The sequence below is a fragment of the Mercenaria mercenaria genome, chromosome 8 (assembly GCF_021730395.1).
Source record: "Mercenaria mercenaria strain notata chromosome 8, MADL_Memer_1, whole genome shotgun sequence".
Lineage (NCBI taxonomy): Eukaryota > Metazoa > Mollusca > Bivalvia > Venerida > Veneridae > Mercenaria > Mercenaria mercenaria.
The window spans coordinates 62,288,463-62,311,353 of record NC_069368.1 but is presented as its reverse complement, the minus strand read 5'-3'; the positions used below and the strand labels follow the sequence as shown (position 1 = coordinate 62,311,353).

The window sequence follows — 22,891 nt, the reverse complement described above, 5'->3', positions numbered from 1 at the left end:
CTGTTCACACATAATTTACATGTATATAAGCAAGTGAAATTATAGGACCTGTTTACTGGTCAGTAATGCATGTACAAACAACATTTAAAATTAAATTTACATGGGGCTGTCCTTTAGTGTCTAATGAAATAACCTGGAAAAATTTCAACAAAATAAAAACCGTAAGAGTATGTAGCATACATATAGTAACTTCAAAAAGAACTAAATTTTGTCTTTGTAATATATGTTATGATGGAGTTTGACTGCCCGTAAGATTTCAAAATTTTAGTGTAAAGTTCGGTCTAAAGGAGACTCAAACATTTTACAAGCGGCGCATGTACTATAAATTATCATAATTATGCTTCTATGTAGATGATAATTTGACCAACTGTTAAGGCTTTAGTGCAATTTTCAAAAGAAAAATGCTCGGCCTGAAAACATGAATTGATATTGAGTTGTGACAATGGCGATGCCTTAAACACCGTAAATTCAACTCATACGTCACTGACTATATCTGATAGGACATTCTACGCTAAAGGCGTAGGAAAATATCTTTTTAGCATGTGTAAAGCAGATCAATTGAATACAATCTACTTCCTCTGTTAATTGTTAGTTAAACAAGCAAAGTAAATTTAGATTTTAAACTTAAACCTTAACCCTTAGCCTGCTGGGGGCAAGTGATTCGGCCTTTGCGGCCAATGCAGACCAAGGTAAGCCTGCACATCCGTGCAGTATGATCATGATCTACACTTCTTGTCATTCAGTCACTATCTTTTTGATACACACACTTTTTAACAGTTAAAGGTATTTTCCAAATTTAATATATTCTTATGCGCAAATTAATAAGTTTGAGGAATTTTACGGTTTATCATAACGAATCGGTTCAGAGTTTTCACTTTCAGTTTACAGCTTTCTCGCTGCACAGACGCAAAATGTTTCTCGGTTCTCTTTTAACGGTGCGCATACGTAACTGGATACAATTTTTCATTTACATGGTTCTCTTTTTTCACATGATTATCGTTTCATGAACGTTTACCGAACGAATACCGGCTTTTTTTCGAAATCAAGGGAATATATTGCGAGCTCCACTGTATCAAAAATTGTTTATAAGCATAAAATGCAACGAAACGTCTGTCTATGTGATACTCAAGCCCCTAACACTATCTTGAGTAGAATTTGATTATACTGAAACATTCAACGGACGGCATAATCAACTAGAAACGACAATATTGGAGCCCTGAATATTGACGTAACATTCATACGTTGTGTTTTTACTTTTTGTTTGTTTGTTGTTTCTTTCTTTTAAGAAAAATAAAATATTTACATAATTAGCAGACTGTCGTGTTATTTTTAATTTCAACTAGGATTTTCAAACAAATATAGAAACGCATATTTTATTTGCAATACCTGCATCTCTCTGTACTGTTACAGTATTGCACATTTCAGCTTAAAATATCTTGTACTGCATTTCGTATTTGAGCGTAAGTTTTTTTCTGAATACCGGATACTCGGAATTCTTAAAACATTCCTTGTTTCCAAAGAAGGATTATTAAACTTACCTTATCCTCTGAATAACAGACACTAACAGTCAAATTTATGTATATTAACTTTAATTTCAAAAACATTTAAAACACGTGACCACTTTTGTTGAACAATTATCTATCACAGATGTTACCAACTATAAGAAGGCGTAAAAAAACACATATCTGAAAAGAGACAATAACTGTCAAACTTACGTCATGTATTTTAACTTTAATTTCAAAACCATTATTTCAAAAACATGGCCGTTTTTGTTGACCAATTATATATCACAGATGTTACCTACAATAAGCAGGCGTGGAAAACGAATATCTGTTTAACTATTAACTACTTAATTGAATATGTTTCAGAAATTTCAAAGGTTAGTTAACAACTGATAGAAAACAATGAGTTTTACAGTTATGTCTAACATCAAGAAATTGTCACAAAAGGCGTCAACATGATAGCTTCGGTAATATGTAAATCATTTCTGAATTACATAATCTGTAACCTGTTTCTTAATTTTGAGTTTAAAAAAGGAACACAGTCTTTTAGTGGATAGCTCGTTTTTAAGGTTTCTGTTCGGTTTTGAAAAAAAAAGTAAAGGAATTCTCCATGCCTGCGAAAATAAAAAAAAAGAAAACTGTATTTATAGGTACGGAAGTAGCAGTTCGCTTGGCATGTCTCCGTGGTCCTCTAGAATGTAGTCCATACCAACATATTTTGCCACTTTCTCCTCTGTAATATGCCATTTTTGCCAGATAAAATCTTAATTAATGCTTTATTGTAAAAAGGAATGCCTGCGGATGATTTTAATCTATGTGATGTGCTTCAAATCAAACGTTGCCCCGAAGCAGTTTGGTAAAATAAAATTGAAAGTAGGTATTTTCTGATGTCTTCCTATGCAGTCAACTGCACACAAGAGGCCAGCAAAGGTAGAAAAAGGAATTTCAGATAAACTGTGATCATTCTATAATAATCTTACATGGACGTCTCTTTAGTTTTTCCCCTTTTTTATAAGACATGAACCTTTAACCTCTGGCACCTTAACGATTTCCTTAACGCTGTGTCCAAATAAAGGTCATCCTCACGAATCAGACATTTTAAAAAGAGATACAAAAGAGAGCTGACTTGTAAACTAAGAATTAATGAATCCTTTGGTTTTGAAAGGGAGCTGTATGGAAGAGAGCATTTTTTTAATACTTTACTTGTAAAGTTGTGATACAAAATGTGTTATTTTACCCTTGCACACTTTCATTTTATGTTTTTGTCAATGTAAAGTTCACATATCGCTTCTTCAATTTCAGGTTTTTTCCGAGATCAACGATGTTCACAGACAGCACTGAAATATTAATTAAAACGGCAGTATTATCAATTTTAAGAGAAACAAAGAGCCACCCTGCATTGAAATGTTACCTATTTAGTGAATACATCATTTATTTTACTGGTCAGAATTACACAAAACTTGGTCAGTTTATTTAAAGAGTTTTCAAAGATTCTTCTTGATTCTTTTTAGTGGCCATCAAAAGGTAAAGGAATAAATCTTTTAAATGACTTCTCTTATGAACGCTTGATGGATCATCATTAAATTTGGTTTGTAGCATTATTTAAAGGTCCCACCCAGTTGTTCAAGTTATTGGTTATAGTAGTTATACTCTGAGCACTAATTTTATAGAAATGTCGCTTTTGTTGAAACTTATATGTTGAAATATTAATAGTTCCACCTCTGAAAACGTGATCTGAATTGTTCTCACTCGTATACTAGTATATTTTTATGATCGCTTATATAAATATCAGGCAAATAGCTCTCGCTACATGACCGGGTTATACTTTTGTAAAGTTTAATGTCTTCAAATGTGTTTGCGGATAGACAGATCTTTAATACGTCCTACAACGTTTTACAAAGACTGTAACAAAAGTATATGTATCGGACTGATACCTTATATCATTTACAGAGTAGAGAACTGCACAATATCAGGAAACTAGCAAAACAGTGGCGATCTTAGAATATAAAAAAATGACTGTATTCTTTTTATATCGTACTCATTATGAAATGTATGCACACGATTTTTTTCTGCAAGCAGAACAACAAGAGATACACAATCAATGGCAATACTTAGCAAGCTCTATTCGTTACGTCTTAAGAATCATACGAATTACGACGGATCATTTATGTCAAACTAAAAATTAACTTAAATTGACGGATGCTTTAGAAATATGACTTATAGTGATTCAAACGTCCAACCCTCATTGGGATTATGAAGTCAGTAAGGTGTTTTATAAACGTTTCATGAAGTAATAGATATTTAATATTTCTTAGACCACTAAACGCGTGCTATTTATTATTACATGTAAATCACTGTGCCCTTTTGTACTTCTAGCGCAAATCTCGCACATAGCAGCTAGGAATTGTTTTTAACTTCTTTTGAAATATTGTACTGGAATCTGTGGTTCTGTTCTATGCAAAATAAAATTATTGCGTTTACAGCTTATATTGTTGTACAGATCTGTGATTGAAGAATTTTGGGGTATAATACAAAAGATACAATAAGACATACTGATTTTCGTTGCACAATAATTATTTATAATGTTTCGCGTAATACAGTCAGATTTTTCTCCTTCTCACTTTATAGTATTCTTCCCTAATTTATTATATGTACTGTCATAGCACAATCTCATACCATTATATCTCATTTTGATTTCCGACTCAAATTAAACAAATGTTAGTTATGCTTAATATTTCTATCAATATACTGTATTTCAAATGATCTATGTTCAGAATGTCATCACATTGGCAAAACAAATGTATAGCAGATCTGAAGCAATGAACATAACTTAAACATATTGGAAGTAGTTCATTTTTGTAAAAACAGGCTTTCATATTCTGTTAAGGATGACTATCCGTAATAGTCCTCAATTTCACCAAAAGCGTACATACAATTTGATAATGTAAGCTTTGAAAATGTCAAACGAAAGAAATAAGGTGCATATTGACAAGTTATATAGTGACAAAAGTTCTCAACAATTTCCTTTAGATTACCTCCCCTGATAATTTTGGTTTTTCATGAATTATCTCCCCAGAAAACTAGAAAAAAATAATTTTCTCGTTTTCCCTACGGTGAATTTTAGATTTCTTTATGATATTTGTATCAGAATCATATAATGCAGCTTTCTACCGCAAAATTTTCTCGAAACTCAAGCTCAGATTCTCATAATCAAAGAAATTATACAGTTCCCGTAGGCATCAATGTTAAATTCAAAACCGATTATCTCCCCGAAAAATGATAAAATTCGAAAAATCTCTCGGTGAAATATTTTTGATTTTGAATGTCTTTAAAGTGACCAAAGGACCATGTATGATAAGGGGTGTTTTGGGCCCCCAATTCAATTTTGTTTTTAAATGCATCATTAGACTATAAAATATGTCTATTTTCTTTATTTAGTTGCCAAATATCTAAATAAAGTCAGTATTTTTTTAAAAATACTGATTTATATATACATGCATCCAAGTGTGTGAATATTTGCTTTATAAGGGGGTATGCTTTAAAAAAGTGTCATATTGCAGTTATTACTTAACTTAAATTAGAAATTTACTTGATCATTCATTGCTAATATAGTGTGAAATTTATTTTGACATTTAATATCCATTATAATACTTGGATAAGAAAAGAAATATAAAGGGAGATAACTCTTCTTCACTCAAAACAACTGGAAATTAAGGTAAAAATTAACTAAAATGCATATTTTTTCAAATTTCCACCAAAAAGACACATCATGAAATGTTAATTGTTTTATATCTATTTTATCTTATTTTGTAAGTTTAGAAATTGTCATGGTTACAAATCTAATGACTTGTTACCATGGTTACAGATTGATTTCATATGCATTTTTTAACAAGGCATCCATTATTTCTCCTCAATTACTCAAGTTTGGTTTGAGATGTTAAAAAAATGAAAGTCTATAGGTTAACTATAGTAAAACAAATGTGTTGGTGTCATATGGAGTCTGTGGTGTTAAAATAAAAACAAGAGGACTATAAAGACCCCAGATTGCTCACCTGAATTACACTGCTTGCTTGAACAATTTTGGTAGATAGCCATGCAAGGAAAATATTTGTCAAATTATTTTGAAATAGGGCATGTCTGTTCTGAGAAGATGGTTATAAAAGTTTCCACTAAATAAATATGGACAGGTATGGTGTAGAGGATAACATATGATAGAGACAATATAATTTTTTTTAAAAACTTGACGGGGTTGTTTTTAGCTCTACTTTTCGAAGAAAAAGTAGAGCTATTGCACTCTCCCCGGCGTCGGCGTCACCATTGGTTAATTGTTTTGATTAAGACAAATATCTCTGTTACTATCAAAGCTTTTGAGTTGAAACTTTAAATACTTATTTACAATTAAAGTCTAAACCAGGAGAAACACTCCCCATTACTCTGATCTGATTTGGATTTTGACAGAATTATGCCCCTTTTTTACTTACAAGTTTTGATTCAAGTTTTTGATAAAGTCAAATATCTCTATTACTATTAAAGCTTTTGACTTGTTACTTGAAACTGTTGACGGACGGACCACTGAAACAGATGACAGACAATGAGTGATCACAAAAGTTCACCAAGAGCCTTTGGCTAAGGTGAGCTAAGAAAGAGCCAAAATTCATGAAATACTGGTGCAAAAGTGATGCACCTTGTGTCATATGATGTGGGTGATGATGTGAAACAACTACTTTAAGTTTGAATCCAATCTATTTAATAATAAGTGCAATAGAGTGAAATGCACCAAACATTAACCTGAGTGTCTAAGTAAACAAGAGCTGTCTCCGTAGGATGACACATGCCCCCGATGGCACTTTGAATGAATAGTTATGGCCAATGTTAGAGTTTAGGACCTTTGACCTACGGAGCTGGGTCTTGCGCGCGACACATCGTCTTACTGTGTCACACATTCATGCATAGTTATTTTAAAATCCATGCATGAATGACAAAGATAAGGACCGGACATGCACATCAATGCACTATCATGAAAAATGATCTTTAACGTCGAAGTGTGACCTTGACCTTTGAGCTACGGACCTAGGTCTTGCGCACTGCACGTCGTCTTACTGTGGTACACATTCATGCCAAGTTATTTGAAAATCCATCCATCGATGACAAAGATATGGACCGGACACGCCCATCAATGCACTATCCTTTAACGTCTAAGTGTGACCTTGACCTTTGAGCTACGGACCTGGGTCTTGCGCACTGCACGTCGTCTTACTGTGGTACACATTCATGCCAAGTTATTTGAAAATCCATCCATCGATGACAAAGATATGGACCGGACACGCCCATCAATGCACTATCCTTTAACGTCTAAGTGTGACCTTGACCTTTGAGCTACGGACCTGGGTCTTGCGCACTGCACGTCGTCTTACTGTGGTACACATGCATGCCAAGTTATTTGAAAATCCATCCATCGATGACAAAGATATGGACCGGACACGAAAATTGCGGACAGACCGACAGACTGACAGACCGACAGACCGACAGACAGACAGACGGTTCAAAAACTATATGCCTCCCTTCGGGGGCATAAAAAGGCAGATAATTCATGAAATCCTGGTGCAAGAGTTATGGTTCTAGTATCTTAGAAGTGAGTGATGTTATGGAACAACTATTTTAAGTTTGAATCAAAACCTCTTTGTAATAACACAGATATAGGGAAAATGCATCAAAATGAACCTTAAATTCTAAGTAAAAGGGAAACATAATTCATGAAATATTGCTGCTTGAATTATGAACCTTGAGTCATATCATGTGGGTGATGATGTGGAACAACTTTTTTAAGTTTGAATCAAATCCATTTAGAAACAAGGCAGTCTGAAAGACAGCTAAATACCCTACCACTGCTATGGATAGTGAAAGGGTAAACCTTTGACCTTAAGCAGTGACATTGACCTTGAACTGACATGGCTGACTCATGAATTCTGCACAACGTCTTGATGAGGTGATCATTTGACCCAAGTTTGATGAAAATCCTTCAAGGGGTTTTGGAGATACAGATTGGTCAGGCTCAAACCTTTGACCCTCAGTTGTGACATTGACCTCGAGTCGGCATGGCTGACTCATAAGTTCTGCACATTGTCTTGATGAGGTGATCATTTGGCCCAAGTTTTATAGAATTCCTTCAAGGGCTTTAGGAGATATAGAGCGGACACAAAATGGAAGGCTCAAACCTTTGACCTTGAATTGTGACCTTGACCTTGAGCTGATAAGGCAGACTCGTGAGTTTGGCACATCGTCTTGATGAGGTGATCATTTGACCCAAGTTTTATAGAATTCCTTCAAGGGTTTTAGGAGATACAGAGCGGACACAAAATGGAAGGCTCAAACCTTTGACCTTGAGTTGACAAGGCAGACTCGTAAGTTCTGCACATCGTCTTGATGAGATGATCATTTGACCCAAGTTTCATGAAAATCCTTCAAGGGGTTTAGGAGATATGGAGCGGACACAAAAGTGTTAAGGAAGGACAGACGGAGACCATTCCTATAACAACCCCCCTCCCCTCCACCACTTGTGGCGAGAGATTAATAAGTGAGACAGAATGAAAGTGCATCAAAACTTCAAACTGAAATTCTAACTAAAAGGGGAGATAATATATGAAATATTGGTGATGGAGTTATGATCCTTGTGTCATATGATGTGGGTAAAGATGACGAATAACTATTTTAAGTTTGAAACAAAGTCTTCGAGTAATTACTGAGATAAAGAGAAAGTTCATCAAAACTTTAACCAAGGTGACGCAGAAAGACGCTTCTAGGTCCATGCTTCGTATATCTGAGCTAACAAACTTAAATGTTTCCGTGTAATATTGACCATTGAATCACTGCATCAAATCTTGCATGCAATAAGTTGACTGAATAATACCGATAATAGAGTATCAATCCAGAAAGAAAAGAATTATGAACAGTCCTCAATGAATTGCACTCTTTGGACCTTCAAATGTCACCATGGTTTTGGAAAAAAGAGTAGTTGAAATCGTGCAAGCAGTCCATCACCTTGTTAAAAGTTTTCTTTGCAAGAATAACTGAAAACGATGCTATATTTTATTTCAAATGTAATTTCTGGACAAAGATCTGACAGACTGGACTAGTCGACAGACGGAATGATAGCAGAATCCTGTATGTATAAAGAAAACTCACTTTCAAATGTAAGGGGTCTAATAACAACACATTTAACTAATACCAGTAAAATATCAGTCCTGTAATTATTTCAAAATAGCTTATAATGATGAGTACTTGACACACTGTAAAGGGTTATTAGATAATAGATTCTATCAATGATAAGTAATGTAACAAAACTGACAAAGTTTGATAAAACAACTAATATATTATACAACAGATAGTAGTTTGTTTATTCTGTTGAGTTCAACATTATTTTAGTAAGGTACGGAAGTCTGTATTTACACATCCTATTTATATTTTAGAGCATTGTCAATAACTTGTGTGATGAATTAAAAACAAATCACTCCTTGACATACTAAATCAAATCCTTGAAATTAAAATCCTATTTTCCGCAGTTTTCACACACTGTTGACACAAAAACATTCAATTCTAAATCCTGAATCAACTTTGTTTGCTTTCTTTCCTGATGTAGTTTACTTGGGTATGTCTTTGAGGACTAGTTACAATGTATAAGAAATAAGATAAAGCAAGTTCTTTCTTTGTGGTATGAGTTCCATCATGAAAATAAGCCATTCTCATATTCTCAAACAATGTGTAGTTTCTGTAGTCTGAAAGTGTTTGTCTCCATATGTTATTCATTTCTGTAACACCAATTCATTCCTGAAATAAAGAGTGAAAACATAAACTGAAGTGCACATTATCATTCAAATAGTTGTTTAATTAAAACAGTTAATTGCAGAAGAAAAACATATACAAGAAAAAGTTGTAAGTATATTTTTTTTTACTCTGCACCACTTTACACTGGTTCCATTGAAGTGTATAATTATATATATCATTCAGTAGTAGCAAAAATAATATCCAGAAAACAAGAGTGTCATTGACCCTAAAGTGCTCACCTGTGTTCAAAGCTTCAAGTGTGTTTGTGTAGTGGTACCAGTACAGATTTGGGCTTCTTCTATGTTAGCCTATATTGTACAATTTATTTGACCTGTCAAAACATGTTCCCGGCTTTCATTATATTCTGTTCATGCCTTAACATGGGTATGGCCTTTTTGGCCTTAAGGCAATAATCTGGAGAATTATGGTAGACAGTCAACCCCTTATATCACATGCCGAATATCAAAGCTGTAGAGATAAAGATTTCAAAATCACACTGGCAGTTTCTGTGATGAAAATTTTGAAAGTATTTTTTTTTCATTTTTGGCTGCAATGGAAACCAGAACTCTGCATGGATAACTTAGATTTGAAGTGCAATAAGCCCCCTTAACTAGAGGCCCACAGGAAACATGTCGGGCCCACCCTTTGACCTCTGTGACCTTGACCTTTGAGACAGGAACCTTGGGTTTGCAAATGACACTCTGTCTTATTGAGATTAACATTCATGCCAAATATAAACATGATTACTTCATGCATGTCAAAGTTATGGCCGAGAGATTCAAATCTAGACAGACGGACGGACACACAGCACAGCCATTTGTGCTTGACAAAAATATATGTAAAGTAATTTAAAATATTGTCATAAAAATCGTACTGTTTAATGAAGGTTGTAACGCTGACTGCAGTATCTTTATTTGCTCAACGTCATTATACAATGTAGCATACAGGTTGCTGAAAACAAAAAGTTAATATGCATGTTTTTTTCTGAGAAATGAATATACAGCTCAGTAAACTCTTTTTAAATTTCAAGGTATTTAAATAACTTTTTAATTTTTCACCTTTTTTATTTAACAGGTTATTAAATAAATTTGCTCCCTTCAGCTGAAATCTGTTAGAATAACTACAAGGTGCTTTTGTCACAAAAACATATGTCTCCCCCCTATGTATACCTTAAGCTCTGTCAGCCGTTTTATGCAGCGAAGCGGAACGTGTTCGCCATATGCAAAACTTGGCTTGGTTTTGATCACTGATTCACTCCTGTGAAGTTTCTTCGAAATCCAGCCAGCAATTTGACCTAAGAAAGCCGGCCAAGCTTAATCAGGATAGACGGACGGAAAGACAGATGGCAAAGGCAGAAACAGTATATCTCCGCCATGTGACACAATCATTTTTAATGTAAGCTTCATTAACTTGTAAATGAAAAAAGAGCTATATGATCAAATGACCTATAATGTTAATTAAAGGAATGTTCAATATTTAAGTTTTCAACCAGTTCTTGCGGATTAATCAGATAGAGAATTTATGATACCCTTTGAAACAAAATTCATAACTCACACAATGCAATGTGAAGATCAAGTAAGCAGATCATGAGAAGAAGTTGTTTAGTTTCTTTTCTAGCTTTAGCTCTGGCAACTCTTGAATGCAATCAAACTTTCTCACAATGTCTGGTCCTCTGAAAAAGAAATATTTATATCATGGATAAATTTGGAAACATAATACTATGCATTCTTTCTGTAACATCTGAGAAGATATTACACTGAACTCTCCCTAGGAAATATGTACCTATATACCGATTTGTGGGAAGCTACGTCCCCAACTGCTGGAATGTATTCTACAAGAAATGTGATGGTTTTCATGTATTCGACAATTTTTCATATCGAAATGGCGAGTAGGCATTAAATTTTAAGGTAACAGACCACTACTGACCAGCATTTCAGATAGGAACTATTCAACTCCCCATTTTCTTTCTACATTTTTTATTTATTGTTGTCACATTATGACTGTGGAACTTTCTGGAAAAGCATGTGTACCAGGAAGAAGAGACGTTACCTAAAGATACATATAAAATGTCTTAAATGTTTATAGATTATATGTCATGAAACAATGAAAGATTTTTAACCTGTATAGTATTCTGAAACTGGGTTTTATGGATTATCCAGACAACAAATTCATAAAAATATTTCTAGCAAATGTATACACTCACACAATTTGGTAAGGTGAAGTTTCTGTGGTTCATGAAAAAGTTGTTGAAATACTTCAGGATTTCATACACAATCTGGCAGCTCCAAAGTAATCAGACTATCTCACAATAACCTGTTCACTGAAAAAGAAATTTATACTTATCTATTAAAGTATTGAGAAAGTGTAACGAAATAATAATATGAGCCACGCCACGAGAAAACCAACATAGTGCATTTGCAACCAGCATGGATCCAGACCAGCCTGCGCATCTGTGCAGTCTGGTCAGGATCCATACTGTTCGCTTTCAAAGCCTATTGCAATTAGAGAAACCGTTAGCGAACAGCATGGATCCTGACCAGACTGCACATAAGCTGGTAGCAAAGCCACTATGTTGATTTTCTCATGGCATGGCTCATATTTTACCACAGATCATATCTAATGATATTTTATATATATATAAAAAAAATTGTACTTTTGTGCTCACGTCATAAGCATGCTTAAAGCGGATCTTATCAAAATTCTAATTATTTTCTGTGAATCAAATCTTCAAACACAATTAACTCTTAATCGTTACATTACAAAATGTATCATTCAATCTTATAATATTGGACAAAATTAGTAAAACAAGAACAAAAACATAACTGGAACCCTTTTAAACAATGACAATTACAATTTCATAAGAAGCTTTTTTCCTAACATAAAATATCAATCACATGTAACCAGACGATGAAAAAAAACACTTAAGGATGTGCTAGACACATCTGGTTACCTCACAGCTAGAACTCTGGCTAGGCATTGGTTACAAGACAGCTAGACATTTCCATATTCTAACATGACATGGTTTACTTAATAATGTCCTGTCGAAAAACTGTACAAGCGATTATGTCAGACACAGTCACGTTTGTGTGCTATAAAATGTATACTGTTACAAACATTAAAGTAAGTGTCTAGCCGTCTGGTAATTGGACTTCTAGCCTGCTAGCCGGGTACCAGACGACTAGCAAATCCTGACCTCAGGGTATTTTATAGCCTGAATAAGTAATGATTTTATATATATAGTTTCAACTGTTATTTTCTTAAGATATCAATACTTATCAGTGTAAACAAAATATTGTGTGAAATTCTAATACGATCCGATTTATTTTCCTATTAAACACAGAAGGCAGAAAACAGTGAATTATTATACAACAAATCACTGTTCTGACGTCACAATTATTACGTCATGGCATCAAACGGCATAGCAGCGCGCTGGAAAAGAAACCGATTGAAAATGGGCAAATACTTAATGAATGTCGTCAAGGATGTACGTAAAATTCCTTGGTAACGTGTTAGAATCGAAATAATATATATCTCATTTAGTGATTTGCTCTTGCGCTGGAAAAGAAACCGATTGAAAATGGGCAAATACTTAATGAATGTCGTCAAGGATGTACGTAAAATTTCTTGGTAACATGTTAGAATCGAAATAATATATATCTCATCCAGTGATTTGTTGTTGAATAAATCATTATTTGTCGTTAAGATGCATATTATTATATCACTCGGGCTGTACCCTCATGATATAATTCCTTCACAACTTTACTCCAAACAATGATTTATTCAACAACAAATCACTGGATGAGATATATTATTTCTTAAACAAACCAAAGTATTTTCATCGACTAGAAGTCGATATTAACGAATGAGAGCGTGTTTGTATACAATCCGTTGATATTCTAATTTTGTAAATGATAAATCAGCCAAATTCTTCCATAAAATTTTATGAAAGAATTTGGCTGATCTAACAGCCTGGTAACACATCATTGATCGCCAAACGTCCATGTTATTTTGTAAAAAGTGATATTATTCTAACGGCCTAAACTTTAATTCTTAAAACACAAATTTATAAAATAAATTGATGAATGGAAAGCAGTTCATTAATTTTGACGTCATTTCGAAATAAAATAGGTTAATTATGAATGCTTAACTACTGTTTTTCTAAAAGTTTTGATATACTAAAATATGAAACCTGTAAGTATTTTAAAACCGGTCACACATTAAACCGGAATCCACCTAAAAACCGGAATACACCGGAATACACTTTGCATAACCGGAATACACCTGTATTTTTTAATTTAAAGGTATTTTTGAAGCGTTTTTGATATAATTCAATCATATTTATCATAAATAATTAATATACGAAAGGAAAGTAAAATACGTTCACGCAAAATAATTTTATACGAGATTGAAGTTCGGCGTCCGCGCCGGAAATTTCCATAACCGAAATACACCCGTATATTAATAATAAATGGTATTTTTGTAGGGGCTATTGCAGAAAACATTCGAGTATAATATAAAATAATTAGTTTACAAAAGGAAAATGAAATACTTTAACGCAAAACGATTTTATACGAGATTGAAATTCGGCGAGCTTACGGAAATGTTGCACGCTTACGTCGCTCTGACTAGATACCGGAATGTTGATTATTGGAAATTATTTAATAGTTGCTTCACATTTCATTTAAAAAATGAAAAAAAAAAAGAAAATAATTTATGATAAAAAAATATCGATATTCAATTTATAAATGAATTATAGACAAAATACGGGTCATGACAAAAAAAAAGTTGTTAAAATTTAAAAATTCCGATCCCACAAAGCATTATTTTTCCCACCACCAGATGAACAGATTTTAATAATGAGTGACGACACTGCCATCATTGATTTTGGCATTACATGAATAATGCATTGATTTATTCGAGACATTTAAAACTAAATCTTTAGTATGTATGCACACATGATATTTTTGAAGATAAGTATTGATATCTTTAGTAAATGACAGGTATCATTACTTATTTATTAGGAAATCTATTTCCGGACGGCTAGAAAATCCCCCGAGTATTTTATAGCTGACCAGACTGCTAGAATGCAGGCTAGGTATCCAGTTACTGGACGGATAGACACTTCCAACATTAAAGAATGTGCAACCAATCTTGGCTGGGACTCGAAGATAAACCTTGAATAAACGGACCATTTCAGAAATTCAAATACCCCCACCCCACCCCCGGAAGTAGTTCTTTAGAAAAAAGAACCCATCCTCTCGAAAACATATTTTCCTACCCTTCTAAAACCCGGTTAACTCAAAATACCCCCCACCCACTTCCCCAACAATACCCCTACTGGGTAATTCCAATTTCCAAAGACCCCAAATTCTAATTTATTTGTAAAATGCCCCCTCCCTCTTCTTTAGAACTGCTTCCACATTACACAAACAAAATGCACCCCCTCTTTCCCTCTAGAAACCTCCCTGTAAATTACCCCCCCCCCCCCGTCCCTAGTCCAAATAATTGTACTCAAGAGTTGAATATCGTTATATTATTTTGACTTGTCGATATCCGCCTCTAGGTAGACAACGTAAAATATCAAAATGTAAAATCGGTCTGCCCGAGGTCTCATTATTTAGACTACCCCCCCCCACCACCCAATGGGGAATGTTCTGGAATAGCCAATTCTGATTAAATAGCTGCCTTACACAAGTTCCTCTATTGTGTGACCAAGTTAGTATCGTGATATTTAGATCTGGTTCTTATTACGCGTATTTAGTATGATATTTTACAGAATCTAAAAATCTTTGACGAGTTTGACAAAAGTCAAGATTTTCGCCGACTGATCAAGTAATAATAACGTAATTTTTGTATGACACGTTAACAGCATTGAAATAAATCGAGGATTATATGTTAATGATAATGAGAACTTCTTAAAATGCTATGCAAATACTATCAAAAGGTCTAATTTACCTGTAATTTGACAAAAATCCATTTTTCAAGCAACCGATATCACTTCCGCATTACGTCACAACATGTTTTTATTTACCTTTACGCCAAGCTCTTCAAGGAGATCAAGAGTTTCGTCCCTTTACATGGCTATTTTTAGAGTAGAATTTTCCGACGAAAATACCGTACTTGTTCAAAATTTACTACGAGCGCACTTTAGAACAATTTTCTCTCATGTATCATTCTTCGTGTTTTTGCAATCCTCAAAACATATCCAAAAATTAAAATTGTTCTCCCCTGCGCTCGTATCGTATTTTGGTGATAAAGTGCACGAAAATGTCTAAAAATGTACAAAATCTGTGTTGATGGCATGAAACTAGACCATGTATCATGACTTTTTAGGCAAAACTGTTGCATTTTTTCTTTATAAAATGCAAGATTAATCCTTTATCTTTCAAATAATTCATATCGTTGAGATGTAGTTTTAATTTCATTTTCTTCAAAATTTGGGGGCTAAAACAGTGCCTTATCATACATGGTCCTTTCATTTAAATATTACCATCGAGTTACAAGATATGAAATATGGCTATTACACTATGTTATCCTTAACTTAATTTCGGTATAACGAAACCAGCATCACATTACTTTAGTGGGTTTTTATAATTGCCAATATCGTAAAGAAAATCTGCCAGAATTGTTCTAATGTGTGCAATATTATTGCACCACCAAAATTGAGGCACCTTTTTCATATTATTTTTGTCAATGATAAGAAGAATTTTTTATTGCATAGAACTTAAATCAGACTGATTTGTTTTTGTTTTAGAATGTTTAATATCAAACATAGTTGCATTTAATTCTTATTTTCTGTTGCAATTAGTTACATGGCTGATTTTAACAGCAATTAGTCAGCCATGACGAATGAATGATTTAAAATATTTCAGCTGTAAATGTTGCAAAAATGGTGACTAGTAGATGAATTAACACAAAAAACAAATGTGCAAACAATAACTAGTTATATATTTAAGAATGAAATTTGCATGGAACAGCTAAAACGTAAGACTGTTCAGATGTAATATTGAAATAATGTAAGGCCACACCAAATTAGTTTCTTAGTCATCGGATTTTTCCCAAAAAAATTAGGAGCGGGCGAGCAAAACAAAAATAAAAATATTTGTTTCTAGATTTCACCTATTTTTTTGGAGCGATTTGAAGAAAAAATATAAAACCTTGTCACAAGAATAAATAAACACTGCAAAAACATATCAAAAGGGCTTGAAAATACATAAAAGATCTTTAAAGTTTATAGTTTAATGGCAAATCTTTCCCAAAATACATGGCAACCACTAGACACCTGACTCAAATATATCTATGTTAAGAATAAGAAAGCTGTTACTCCTATGTAGTGTATATCAGAAATCATTATATATATGGAAAATACTGCAATCATCTCACCAGTACATTAGGTACTCATGACCTATATATCATAGTGTATGTCAACTTTCAATGCAATTTCACCAGATACCACGAAATCTATTATCCACTGATGGCCCAATTCACTTGTAAATTCAATGACAAATTTTGCACTTTCTCTGGTTCTATGATTTTCACATTCAACTTTAACAGATAGGGAAGGTCTACTTTTGATAATGCAAGTGAGTATTCTTAAAAATAAATGCATTAACATCTTCAGTTTCTTTTTGATAAATAGATCTGATGGTACAAACAAATCTGAAAAAGATCTATAAGCAGTAATAAAAAAATTTTGAATTTCAATTCTACTTGAAAAATAAAAAAAGTAAGCCTTTATTTCATGTTTTTTTGGACTTTGAGTTTCTATTCCTTTGCCCTAATAAAGTTCCCCTTCTCCGCCAGAAAACTGTGTTCATTTTACATAGCTGATATTTTATTAGAATCATTTTACCATTCCTTAAAATCAAAGTTATTTTATTGTCTGTTACAATTCATTACTTATGATGTAACACTGGTTTTTAAATGCAAATTGAATTATACTATCTGTTCACCATTTAAATACTAACAAGTTACTGCTGATATATGTGTATAATTTAAAGGATCGCAGCTAATCACCAACCATCATTAGAAGGCACTGTTTTAAATGATGAGATATTCATAAAAATATCTTGCGAAAACTCTTTGTAATGATCTTTCCAAGATTTGTTTACACAATCTAACTGTGTAATTCGGCTGTCAATTTTGCAAACTGAGGCAATACAGAGCCTCAAACATGTTCTGCTGGTGTTTTAATGGACAATTGTGATTAAAAGTATTAAATTTTATGAATTACTGTCTCTTCCCAGTGACTATAAGACTCCTAAACTGAAAAAACGCCCGCCCTGACATTTTGAAATCGGTCTGCAAAAACTGAAGCGAGCGGAAGCTGATTTTGAAAAAAAATGTTTTTGATTCTATACAGAAAAAATGGAGCGGGAAATCCGTTGACCAAGTAATCAATTTGGTGTGGCCTTACTCTAAAATGAAAGGTCAGAAAATGACATGATAAAAAGGAACCAGGAAAGTAAGGGATCGGCTCATCGGATCGCTTGAATGGCATGAGCTTTGCCCAAGTTCATTGTCTGAATTCATTTGCCACAAACATTTTTTTCAAAACTTTTAAGGTTTCTTAACGTGAAAAAGCTGTCTAGAAAATAAATGATACTCATATGAATTTATGGCAATGTACCAGTAGGATCTAGTCAAACGTAACGAGATAAGTTAATGCCTCTTCAATGGGAAGTAGTTAATACTAAAAATAAAAATAATATTCATTAATTACTATTGTTGTTATTATGTATAGTACTTTTGATCCAGTCAGCAGTACACTTGATAATTAGAGCCATATATGCATCTAGAAATAGTGCTTTCAAGTTTAATCTTAAGTTTTATCAAATAGCATGTTTACAACGAAATATCACATCGCATGAGAGCTTTGATAAATTTACATGCATAATGTGTTGGCTATTTCGCCATTATTTTCGCACAAACTGAACTCGTACAAAACAAGTATTGCAATTGTTAGTCCTGGTTGGTATAAACAAAGGGGCGTGACGACCTACCATCTGGCGTCATGCATCCGCGTTCTATCTATCTACATTTCATGCTGAAAGAGATATTAGAATGGAAGAAATTGATAGCAAACCCGTGTTTGAAAACTATTTATACACTCGGGTAGTCATTGTGTCGTTTGATAAACAAAATACGAATTAAGCAAGTAAAACTGATACCTCCAGCAAACCAGAAAATGAACATACACTACGTTTCAATTAATTTGCTAGAAAACAAAAAGAAAAAACAAATTTTGAGGTTAAGTTATGAAACGGAAGTAGTTAAATTCTCAAAACAGAAATAAACTTCGTAACATGAAAAGAAATTTTAATTCACAAAATTCAATATGAAAAATACTGAAAAACATATTATTAACAAGCTACACTGATAATATATTTAAAATGCGAAAATGGTATTCTCAAACACATGTCAATTTTATGTTTGTTTCAAACTTTTATTTCTGTATAAAAAAATAACCAAATATTTGCATTTTGGTATTTATATTCAAACATAATGTTTACATTAAATGATTTATTTTTGTCACAAAATAAGTGCTCTTGTCCTTCACTTATGATAAGAAATACAGTTCATACAATTTGCATTACTTATGTTAGAGAAGTAGAGATATACTATAACGTGTTAGAGAACTAAATATTGATTTTTCGTTTTTTGTTTCTCCGTGACAGAGAACACACTCACTAGAGAATTGTAAATACAATTTGTATCCTTGCTATCCTTGGCTCACCATTGAATCTCTCAATTGAACCTTTAATTCATGTTCACTTCTGTATATCTCTTTGCCTTTTGGTCCACTATCCTATGATTTTTAGCCGATCCCATTTAATCTCACGAGCGCATCCCATGTTTTCTAGGCTGCGATGTTGAAATAATTTGATAATTTAAATAGATCTGAAGAGCTTTCATTTATTCATATGAAGGTAAATGCAAAACATTCAGTTGATGACTTGTGATGAGATAAAATTTGATTTTGATGGAAAGTTTTTTTACCTGTTAATTCAATTATTGAGCTACATGTATTTATATTATATCACTTACTATATACACAGCTATATGTCAAATTTTATACGATTCGTAAAATTCTGTTCATAAAACATGACCTCCGAAATTAAACAATTAGCTGGACATGCACATCATCTTATCAAACAGTTCAAATATATGAAATGGCTGATACTTTACATGATGAACTATTTGTTTCAGTAGAGCCTCTCATGTATTAACGTGAGAAATGTGGTGTACAAAGAAGTCAATTCACGTAATGTTAATGCACGATTTTAATGTTTGCAAATGCTTTTTGAGGGACGGACATATATTATCTTTGCGCAGACGGAAATCTGGAAAATGTGTCGTTTCTTAAATAATTACGTCTTTTTATAGCATATAAACAAATCCACGAATGGATTGAACGCGTGTTATCTATGCGATTGTTTGTTTGTATATTTGTTTTCTTTGAACAACATTAGTGTTTTCGGGAAATATCAGTCTTTATCAAATGTATTCATACTTAAAATAACCCGAATGTTTAGCCGTCATTCCTGAAATTGTGTTGGTGATGATCAAGATTTTTTAATGAAGTTTTAAAGAACGAGAAACAAATTATCTTTTCCGAAGCTTCAGTACTTGTTTTGGATAGTCTTCTCGATTTCTCTATTTAGTCTCTGTTACAAACATTCCCAGGGGCTCCTGCAGACGTAAATATGCCAAATTTAAAAAAATGTATATTGTCCCGACAACGTGATACACCAATAGAATAATAGAAGGCGCTTAAATATATATATATATATATATATTAATAATGCAGTTAGAAGAAGTCCTGCAGAAAAAAATATATATAAATTATAAGCTATACCTCTCATTCATCCCCGGAAACAAAAAGTTAAGGAAATTATGTGTATCATAGTTGGTAGTAATATGATATACCCGAATTATCAGCTAAAATAACACCAATACCAACTATTAAAGAAGATATCGTTGTTTATACGAAAAAGGCAATAATACAAGTCAAATAATTTGTTTGTTTGTTTGTTTGTTTTAGGTTTAACGCCGTTTTTCAACTGTATTTCAGTCATGTAACGGCGGGCAGTTAAACTAACCAGTATTCCTGGATTATGTACCAGTACAAACCTGTTTTCCTCAAGTAACAGCCAACTTCCCCACATGAATCAGAGGTGGAGGACTAATGATTTTAGACACAATGAAGTCAAATTATTTACCTCTATATGTCTTCCAATACAATATAGGCATATTTTGTTTTCTAAACCAATTCTATTTGCAAAATGTTTCAAAAGATATATTCACTGTCATCAAGATGAATGATTTGTACGGATAAATTCAAATTTGAAAGAATGAAATGAGATATGAGAACTGTTTAAATGTCCATTGGTTTTTATCTACATCAGTTTACCTAAGTATATTTAAGCTTTTTATAATATTTTCCTGTGGTTATGTTTCCATGCGTTAAGGATTTTATTGATAGGTAGTACTTAGTCAGCTTTATATCCCTAATGTTCTCTCGAAAGCATTGTATCGATCTAAATGCACAAAAGACATTCAGTCTTTATGTGTATATGGTTTCCAGTTGTGTAAGATTATAATCAAATAAGGCATTTTTTTCTTTTTTTCTGATAGATGACAAACTGTGCGTGCAATCTCGAAACAAATGTCATCCGCTGCCTCCCCCACATCCCCGTTTGATAATTTTACCCCAATGTTGTTTATATGGAAATAAACGTGTTTCTATATAAAATATTAAGTCAATGGCATTGTTTACATATAAAACTTGCTTCGAATTTAAAGTATTGAATGTGAATTATCCAGCTATCTGCTTTGTGCAAGGCCTCCTTGTTGCGACATTTGATATTCCAAAATACATCAATTAACAAATTTGATATATGGGGGAATGTTCCAAAAGGTTTGGAAAACAAAAGTAGCTTGAGATAGAGTAAATATTGTATTATCATATACATCTATATCTGTATTAAAGCACCTTGAAAGACTTAGCATTACCTCGCCGAAGAACAATACTGTAGATAATATTACGGAATGTTTATGCAAGGACATTTTGCGATAGTTTGCATGTATGGAAAAAATGTCAGATAAGTGTATATATGGTTATTGATTCAAAATTTAAAAATAACTGATACTTAGATTAACAAGCTAAAGAATAGTGAAGAGTATTATGATAATGTTGGTGTCATACTTCAATGGCAGCAGTTTCAAATTATAGCAAATAAACACGATGGACGTTGATTTGCACCTTTTGTTATTTAAGATGGGCAAGGTCATATTGAATATGACATTACAATCAGATCGTATAGGTATGCAATTGATTCTTCTTATTTTGAGAAAGACAATGGCTTATCACCTAAGGACATCGCATTATTCGTTTCCCAATAAAACTTTTGTATAGTGCAGACAGAGGAATGTATTTTTCTTTTTCCACAGCTTTCAATGTATACTAGCGTCGATTGGCCTTCTGTGTGTTTGATCAGATTTACCTGCTATCTTAATGACGTTCATCACAATATTTTGTGCGCATCTAAATTGCGCAACAAGCAAAAGCTACAGCAAACAATTTTCACCATTCGCTACCGGAAGTACACTGTTCTTGGATATACAATATCATAGCACAAAAAAGTATATTGACAATTTGTGTCGTGCAAATTTTGTATTTGAAGTTATTAATGTGATAGTATTTTACAGTAAAAGTAGTCGTAGGAGGTTTGTGTCCAAAAAATCTTCTTGCACAAATTGAAAACATTCTGGTAATTCAATTTCGTCTATCTCGTCTAGTATTTTTTGTTTGTTTCTTTCTTTTTGGTTTAACGCCGTTTTTCAACAGTATGTAATGGCGGGCAGTTAACCTAACCAGTGTTAGTGGATTCTGTACCAGTACAAACCTGTTCACCGCAAGTAAATGCCAACTTCCCCACATGAATCAGAGGTGAAGGACATATGATTTCAGACACAATGTCGTTTATCAAATAGTCACTGAGAACATGCGCCCCGCCCGAGGATCGAACTCGCGACCCAGCGATCCGTACACCAACGCTCTTACCTACTGAGCTAAGCGGGCGGGCTGTCTAGTAATTAATAATCGACTTACAGACACAGAAAAGTGAGGAAAATTGTAATGTATCGCCTTCAAGTTCTAAAGTGACCAGCTCAAAATGCCATTTTTATTTTTGATGCTCCGTTCTCTTCCCTTTTCATGCTATATATTTATGCTAACTGATGAAATATTGTATTCTATAAGTAAAATATATTTTTATATCTCATTACCCACAATATGAAAATATGGAATCTATAGTTTCACACTGTGAGAGATATAGCTCCGCCCCGTCATACAGTGTGCATAAATTTTAAAATTATTTGCTTCAAGCAGGATGAAAACTGTAGCCGCACTTTGTTCTTTATAGTGTATTTCTTGATTCAATATTTTTTACCTAAATAGAATGTCATAACTAAGCAAAAACTAAAATGGAACATTATGTTGTGTGCGTCTTTCTACTATTATGTTTTTTTTTATTATTATTATTGTATTAGTTCTAGGTGACATA

At 33.2% G+C, this 22,891-nt stretch overlaps 1 long non-coding RNA gene across 1 annotated transcript; it reads right to left on the bottom strand.

Moving 5' to 3' along the window:
* Positions 1-8,667: 8,667 nt before the first annotated feature.
* LOC123525633 (uncharacterized) lies at positions 8,668-15,798 on the bottom strand. Its single transcript, XR_008372092.1, has 5 exons — positions 15,279-15,798; positions 11,527-11,643; positions 10,878-10,995; positions 10,198-10,274; positions 8,668-9,326 (listed from the first exon to the last, which is right to left on the bottom strand). It is a non-coding gene; the product is annotated as an uncharacterized LOC123525633 (long non-coding RNA).
* Positions 15,799-22,891: the final 7,093 nt, after the last annotated feature.